Here is a 9,463-nt window from a genome sequence, read left to right on the forward strand (position 1 = left end):
TTTCTGCATAAAGTGTGTGACGCTTCTTGTGATTCTTAATTGTTCTACAGATAAAGTATTTAAAAAACATGATTGTCATAGGATTACAAGACATTTAAACAACATGTCAGACCTGAGGGTGTGATATTACAATTTCCTGATACCTCAGAAATCATAGGATTGTTTAGATTCCTCTCTCCAGTGATCAAACACAGGAGACAGAGCATAACAGATGTTCTCTGAGTCTAGACAGACCTGGAGTTGGTTGTCCTCTAATACCAAAAGGACAAAAACTATTTGGGAGCAGGATAAGAGGAATTAAAGCCATAGGAACCAAAGCTTTTGCGTTCTCCTAACCTTTCTGCTGAAAGGGGTAGGGGGCTTTGATTTATGAAAGGAAAAAAGCTTTATGCTTCATTACCTTTCATCTTTCTGACATAGGTCTAATGGATTTTTCTACCTGGATTTTTCCTTCCTCCCCATGAAGAACTGCTTGACTTTTCTAATAATTCCCTATGATTAGTGCTGTCTCCCATTTAAAAATAGCTTACTGTCAGCCCTACGGGGTAGATAGATCAAGAAACCAACTCCACAGGAAGGCTATAACTATATGTTATTGAGTTAGGCTATAGGAAGAGAATCTTCAACCCTGCTTGTGTTTTACCTTCCCTCCCTCCTAGACTCCCATTGGGTGAGGGAGGAGCCAACCTGAGTCCCTTCCTAATGCTATCTCCTTCCCCAGAACTCAAGGAATGCTTCTGCCTTTGTTTCTGTAATAGCTTCTGAATATTCCTTCAAGGCAATCTCCATGGCTCTCTACACTTACTCTCCTACAGGGCTGAGGTTATGCTACTACCGAATGCTAAGCCAATACATGTATAAACAGCTGCCTGGGATCAGGTCTTCAACAGAGAAGAGTCCACTGGAGTTGGGTGGCCAATAAATTTAAATAAGTAAATAAATAAATAAGCAGGTAGGTAGGTAGGTAGATCGATCGATCTGCTTTGTACCATGGTGACTTGGCTCCCAACTTTTCCAACCTGAATTGTCTGTGTAGCAGCAGCAGCAAGATCTTAATGGGGAGATGGAGTGACAGTGGTTTACCAAGTCTCTATCACCAAACTTCACAGCTTTTAAAACGCTCTGTTGGTGTATCACCTGTCCTATTGGCCATCAGCTTTCCTGATCTAGCCCTGATGCTCTTGGAGGAAAACCTCAAATGTCCTTGATTTCAACATATACAAGGTGACCTCTTATCCCTTATTTTCCAGCCTTGCCCTTCTCTCTCTCAGGATGTTGTGTTGGATTTGGAGTTTATGCTGAAGGAAGAAAGAAGAGGCAATTTGTCCATTCCTCTTTCTCATTCAAGCCTTGAGTACCTTGAAAAACTACTTTGTAAAAGGGGAGGGGCAGCCCACCCTCCAGAATAGTTTTGTGAAATGGCACGGAACGTGGGCACGGAGCAAATTGACTCAATTTGTTTTTTTTATCTAGCAGAAGGCTTTACTGGATCTTGCTCTTTTCCATGAATTAAGGGAAGCCTGGATTCAATCCATCTTATTAAAATGCAGGAGATGACCTTACTGCATAAGTGGAATATTACTCTCATATAAATATTTTAATTTTCCAACATGAATCTTGATGTAAAGTGGTTTGGTCTTTTACTAAAATGTGATGATGGCAGTTTAATGCATTTAAGATTGAAACACCCCCAATCACATATAAAGCAAGTAGGAATGTGCATTTGTATGTCTGTGAGATTTTTTTTTTTTAAGCCTTGAACTTCTCTGGGGCTTCTTTGTATGGCTTCTTTTATCTTGAGTAATTTTCTCCTTCATTTGGCTTTGACTGGGGGAAAAATACATTTGAGGGAAAGGAAAGGAGGACATACACAGAGAAGTTATGGAATGGAAGCAGCATTTTAGTTATCCTCATATACATACTTCTTATAGTTATTCTTTGTAAATTCCTGTCCAACCATGACAGTTAAACCTACACATTTACCATGGTCATGTCTAGCCTTTCCTGTTCTCAGCAGTTGAGATCAATATTTGTATAATATTATACAAAAAGAGATATACAGTATTTGATTGTCATTCTTAGGATTTGATCAGTCTTTGCAGAAAAGCTTTTAATGTCTACTCTCCTGCAGTTTTTTTTTTACCTCTTGTAAATTTAACTGCTTGGTGACAATGGATTTTCGATCTACTATATTATGGTTAGACCACCCGAAGTGGCTTACGCTTCTTTTTTTCCTCTGTTAAGCAACACATTTGAAAAAGGAGCAAGAGGCTTGATCCAATTAGAGTGGATTACCTGATTCCAGCCATCCATTTAAAAGGCTGTGGGAAACCTCTGAGACTCTCTTCCAGTCACCTGCCAGTCAGATCACATTTTCTCCTATGGGATAATTTAATAAGCACTAATTGTTCTGCTGAAAGCTGTCAGAGTGTGTTCTTTCCTCTGCTACTTGGTGAGGGCAAGACTGAGGCTTGAATGCTGCAGGGCTGCAAAAGCTGGCTTAAAAATGGTGCAGTGGAAATCACGTGAGCAGACTTAACCATAGTTTCAACTGGGAAACTGTCAGCATCTTAGACCAAGCTAAATCCAAAAATGCAAGGGAATCCCTGGAAGCTTGGTATTCAGACAAGGCAGCCATCAACAGGCACATAGAGATAAACAACATCTATACACTCTTCAAGACAATAGAAAGAAAAACAAAAGACCAGAACATCTCCTCACCAGCAATCATCACCCAGATAAGCAGAGATTAACACCAAGATTATCACCAGACATACAAGCAGTAAACAATACTTTAATCAAGGAACTATCAGAGGGAAAAAAAATAAAACCCACACCCCCACCAACACTGGCAGGGCATGCCACAGTCTATAAACAGAGAGCAAACCCCACTCCATTCTAGCACTGAAGATATTACCTAGCCGGGTAATGAAATGTTTGCAAGAAAACAACCAAGCTCAGAGAACCCCAAGGACTCCATAGTTCAACCCTGAGCTACACATATTCGTTTCTAGTGGAAATCAGTGGCAAATCCTTCCTGGTGCAACTGGAAGCAAAGCAAATATAGAATCCCCACCACCACCAAATTGGTGTTTCTTGCAGCAAGTTTAGATAAATCATTTATTGGAAATGTACAGGTCAGTAGCCAAAAATAAATTGGGATTTGCTTCATCCACCTCTTTGGTCTGTTCAGTTTGGCAAATGGGAGCTATTAACATCCTATTGTCTAGTTTTGACAGCTATTTTACTGGACCGACTTCTTCATCTTTCCTGTTTTGATAGGTGACCACCTTTGTGAAAGGTGTTAGTTAGCTCAGCTTACATTTGTCAGGCTAGCCTAATTTTGTTGAAGACTTACTGAAGACAGCCCATCCAGCTTTTGCATAGGAGAACAAGGTGCCTGCCTTTTTTAAACGTTTCCAGATAGGCCAGTGTTTCTCAGCCTTGGCTACTTGAAGATGTGTGGACTTCAACTCCCAGAATTCTGGGAGCCAAGGTTGAGAAACTACTGTAGTAACTACTGTAGTATTTAGAAAAGAAGGGTGTTGTGGGAAGGTGGAGGTATACTAAATGGCATCTGCTACTGATCAAATCACTAGCGAACTCTGCTTCGCTCTGCATGTTCTTCCTAGGATTTCTGATTTTGTTTTTATTTAGGAAAAAAAATTGGGTGGCGTGGTACCTTAAAGATAAACTGCATTATTAAAGCATTAATTTCTGCAAGTTACTGGTTCATCAAATGTATATAAGAGGCTAAAAATGGTAGGCACAATTAAATGAATTTTAGAAATGCTAGCTAGCAAGGCAATAGTTCACTCTTACAGGTACCGTGTCAATTGGTCCTAAACTCATTCAGGCTTGCTTAGCTATAAAACTACATACAGTTTAGAGCACAAGAATGAGAAGTATTGAGAAAGAAAAAAAAATGTCTTAGTACTTGAATATATGGGTAGTCTTGTAAAAAATAGGTTACACATAAACTAGATCATAGACCAAAAACCTAGTGACCCTCTGGTGTTTTGGATGACATGCCCCAAAGATGATTAACTGTCAACTATCACTTGAGATTATGGGTATTGTACTCTAACCATCTGCCCCTTATCTTAGTTGTTGTTTTTAAAAAACTCATGTCTCAGTTTGACTTTGTCCCATGATATTTTTCAGTCCACTTTAGTTATTTGTCAGAGCTGGAGGCATTCTCTTCAATTTTTCCTGTAGCAACAAGACTATGAACTTCTAGGGCTGAGGGGAAACATGAACCAGGATCTCCCAGGTCCTAAGCAATATCTTTATCATTATACCACAACTGGCCTTCTATTACAGCATTCCTGCTTTTCTGGCAATTAGTCTTTTTTTTTTTTAGCTAATCTCAGATCTTATTCACAGAATCTTGCAGGAATACTAAGCTGTATTCATAAGTGAGATATAAAGTCTGAGGAAAAAGCAGGAATTTGGTGGCATGTTTGTATTCATTGCCATTGATATTAAGCACCAAAATATCCATTTCACTCAGGCCTTTATCAAAATATGGGACTTTCTAAATATTCTTGTGGATTGATTAGATAATTCTAATCTTGTTCATAATCCAAGTAATATTGAAGACTTTATGGAAAGCTTTCAAGTATTCTCACAGACTTGCCCACTAACTAGAATTGAGAGGTACATATTCCCTACGTAGTTAGGTGTTGCTGAATTGGGTTCAGCTCCCATTGATATATGGACAAATGCTCATTCTCTTGACCTATCTTCAGTAATAACTTGTAACTCTTACAAGCTATTCTGTCCATCCTTTCCCATTGTCCTCCCTTTCTACCTCATCTTGCCAAACAACAATTTTCTTCCAGTTCATTATCTGCTCACACCCCGTGCCAAAGTATATGACTTTCTACTTGCTGACTGCCTCCTCAGGGGGCCAGTCAACTTTTATTTGGTCCAGAACAGATAGATTGATTCTTCTAGCAATCCATGGTACTCTTAGAATAGCTGTCTCCAAATCCATCATTCAAAGGCATTTAAAGCCTTTCTCTCACTCTTCTTCAATGTTCATCTTTTATAATTATGCATTACTATTAAAAGGACCATTGCTTTAACTATTTTAATTGCTGACAGTGTGAAGAATATCTTTATTCTTCATGATGGTGTCTAAGTTTGCCATTGCCTTCCTCCCTAGTATTAAACTCTTTACTTTTCCAACTCTCTGTGTATCTTTATGTTTAAAGCTATCAATTACCTTCACTTTTTCACCATCAAGTGTGAATTCACAAGGCATGCAGGTTGACATTAGGTTGTTGTTGTAATGTACAATATTAATTCAGGTTTTTCAATTTCATAATGAATCTTGGGATACATCTTTCTTTTCAACTAATAAAGTGGCATCCTCTATGTATCTAGTGGTACCATTTCCACCTTCATTTTTTATTCCAACTGTCATCCTTGCCATTTTAAATGCATCCTTTTCTCACTCCCTTCCCTGTTTTTTTCAAATTCACTTTTTATGGTAGCATCTTGTTAATTGAAAAGATTCCTCAGTAGAATAATCAAGTGTTCTGGTACAGCCATTAGTCTTAATAGGTTCCACATTCTGGCATGCTCTACATAGTCAAAGGCCTTGATGTTGCCGATGAAGACAAACCTCCTTCGTGTAGTCTCTTGTCCTTTCCAACATCCATCTTATGTTAGTTGTTTGATTTTGGGTAGCTCTGCTGTTATGAAACTTACCTGTTTGGCATTTCTTCATTTATGGCTGCGTTCTTCTTAAGCAAAACTTTGTATGTGGAACTGAGGTAACGGTTCGATAACGTGAACATTTTTTGTTGTATCTTCCTTCTTCAGTGTCTGATATACACACCATGTTTCTTATCCCTAAGCTATACAGATTTGTTCCATATTTGTTCACACATAGTTAACACTTTTACACTGTGGTTTCAATAAAGGATATCCGTATTTTATTGTAGTTGTCCATCTATAAGCTATTTCTGCAAGCAACTCATTCATAAATTGCAATTAATATGAGGTCTTCAATTCACTGAATAATTGGGGCCATAAATACTGGGTATCTTTCCAATGTAGGACAAGTCTCTTAGCAATAAGAAGGACACAGAGAATACATTGTTCCAAAGAATATGGATGTCCCAAAATATTAAACTTTGTCTCAAAATCAAATTAATATATGTCATCTCCCCAGAAGACAGTAAGTTTAGAGCATTACAAAAAACATATGCTTTAATGAAGTGTTATTCTCACTGAATCTCCAACAACATGACAATTTATTCATTCCTTTTCTATACAAATGCAATGGAATCAAATAAGTCCAAAGTATAACTTTTTTGTTGAATAAGACTTAGTTTAAGATTTATTGAAATGTTTGATTCTAACGTTAAAAACAGCTTGGATATCAAACTGATTTATCAATAACAAGTTATTTATAAAAATAAATGGTAGACTTTTTATTTCATAAGGTTCAATGATCACTTCTAATAATTTAGGTGTCTCTGAAACTGAAAATGTCCAAATTAAGATGTCAACCTGGGGGGTGGGGATGGGGGGTGACCAACAACAGACAAATTATATTTTTCTTCTGACATAGAAAATGATTTTAAAAAATTATTATCACCCAATAATTGATCTAAAGTAAAAATCCAAACATATATCCAAATCTTCCATATAATATATTTTTAATCAACTTTAATGTCTAGATTAGCCCGTAGTGGTAATTGAGCACCAGAAAAAAAGATCAAAATGCAATTTGCGAGATATAATACAATATACCATGATTTTTTAATCTACATAATAGTGACAGAAGTTATGTCTAATTCATTGTATTCTATCATATCATATTTCAAATCCAAAACATTCTAGCTAACAAAAGGTCCTTTTTGTGCCTGGGAATAATTATACTATGTGAAGCCTCCAGAATTTAGTATTGGTCAAAATATATGCATAATTCAAGATTTGAGAAACTGAAACCCCCATCTTTAATTGACAGCTATATGTCTTTTTCAAAACTATCTTCCAAAGTGAAGAATCCCATAGAAATTTACAGAACAGTATTCTGAGTTTTGAAAATACATTATACACACACATATATAAATTCCTCAGTAAATGGCATTTTTGTAATGTGCAATGACTTCTTCCCAGAATGTAGCAAATTTAGGTCATTGCAGAACATCTGCTTTAATTGTTATTCGCACTGCATCTACAGCAACATGTTGTACTTATTACATTTCTATACAAATACAATTGGGTCCTTGCAAAATGAGGAACTTCTTTTCATGATTAGTGCCATCAGTAAGCAGACAATCTTGTGTCTTTAGTCTGGTTACATTACCATCTCCAGATCTTCCCAAGTAAGTGGAGGAGTGACTTTCTAACTTGGATGGGGTAGGGGTGGGTGGTGTCTCAACATCTGGCATCCAAATTCATCTCAATGTTACAGCCATTGAATAATAAAAAATACAGAATACAAAAAGGCAACACTGAAACAAATTTAGCAAACCACAGCATTAATCATGTCCATGCCTATGTATTTTTGTTGATGACAATATAGAAGTAATTTGCCATTGCTGCCTTATGTGTCTCATTTTAGAGTTTCTCTTCCCTGATGTGTTGACTTCTCTCACATCAATCATGGAATTCTTCTGGACAGCCTACAAGGGTTGGGAGTCAGGGGCACTATTTTACTATAGTTCTGCTCCTACTGAATGATTAATTCTAGTCAGTAGTCATGGAAGGGAAGTGCTTGAGTCCGTGGGAACGCTAACGTAGGGTCCCACAGGGCTCAGGGCTCCGTCCATGCTGTTCAACATCGATACAAAATCATAGAGAAAGGTTTTCTGTTACTTCAGTGTGAAGACAATCGATTATACATTGCCACTGCAGGAGAACTGGAGATGCCATAAAAGTCCTGAACCAGTGTCTGAAGGCTCTGAGGATTTTGAATGGAGTAAAACAAATTCAGATTAAATCCTACCAAGACAAAGCTACATCAGTAAATATCTTGATCATCTCATAACACTGGCCCTAGTACCTGCTCTGGATAGGGTAACTCCCTCTGAAGAATGTAGTTTGCAGCTTTGGGGGGGGGGTCCTTCTGGACTCTTAGCTCCTACTCAAGCAGCAGGTAGAAACCATGCCCAATGGGTCTTTTGTCCAACTCTGGCTAGTGCACAGTTGCAGCCCTATCCAGACAAGGATGCCCTGACATGGATAATTCATACCTTAATTATCACCTGATTAGATTACTGCAATCCACTGTACCTGGGGCTGTCTTTGAAGAAGAGGTGCAGCAGATATAAAATGCAGTCGTTGGGTTTCTCCTGGGACAACCCTCCACTGTAGAATAACACCAGTTCTGAAGTTGCTGCATTGATTGCCAGGAGGTTTCCAGGTTCAGTTGGTCAATACTTAGAAAGCCCTTTTGTGGTCTAGCACCAGAAGCATCAGGCTACACCTTGCCAGAACTGAATTTGCTCATCTGGCCTGATCATCTAAGGAAGGAAGACCTGTTGAAAATTCCACCGCAGGAGAATACTGGGGTGGGGGGAACTAGAAGGCAGGCTTCTCCATGGCAGCTCCACTTCTGGAATACCCTGCCCCCAGAGGTGCATACCTGCTAGTATCTTACAAATAAATAAAAGCAATGCTATTTCAATGAGACTTTTACCCCAGCTGATTTGATTGAGGGTGTAGAGGAAAACAGAGATAAAGTATGCAGGAACTGTTAGCAGATAAGAGACAGTAAACAACATTTCAACTCCTGGGAAAGGAGGAGCCTGAGAAAGAGGCTCAAAATAACCCTGCTTTGATTCTGTTTGGTGTAAGAGGAGGCAGAGGGAAACTCTGGCAGGCTTTCAAGATATCATGCCCTACACCAATAAAAGGAGTTACAGTAGTCTTTGTGGTGTCTGTTCCTGACCTGGCTTACCTCAAAGGGCTGGCAGAAGGGGCCTATTGTATGTTTATTGAGTAGAGGATTTTGCTGTCATTTTGTCTTTGCAATATATTCGCTATACAAGACCCAGAATCCTTTAGAATTAGGGTAGGTTATAAATATTGCAAATAAATAAATCTTACCCCCTCCCCTTGTGAATTATGTTTGGATTCCACCCAGGAGGCATTTTCATGCATCGGAGAATTCGCATTCAACAGAATTCAAAGATGCTGCTCTGCTTGACAGAACTGCTTATGCTGCTTTTTGCTGATACTTTTCTTCACCTTGTGTTTGTTAGCAGTGAAAACGTTTGTGTTTCTGGGGAAGAGAGAACGGAAGACAGTTGGCAGAAATGAGGAAGAAAATAAGACTAAACAAATGACTGCGCTGATGAGTGTAACTGCCAGAATCTTATAACAGAGAGCCCAGCTAGGTAGTGGTTTCTAGCTGACTTTAAAAAGGGAACCAGGGTCATGTTGCCAAGAAAACTTCACAGACATGTCTGTCCATGAAGTCACCAAGAGTAGAGCCTGA

The sequence above is a fragment of the Python bivittatus genome, unplaced genomic scaffold (genome assembly GCF_059951505.1).
Source record: "Python bivittatus isolate LINGU-HERP-01145 unplaced genomic scaffold, Pbiv_v1 ctg000480_np1212, whole genome shotgun sequence".
Lineage (NCBI taxonomy): Eukaryota > Metazoa > Chordata > Lepidosauria > Squamata > Pythonidae > Python > Python bivittatus.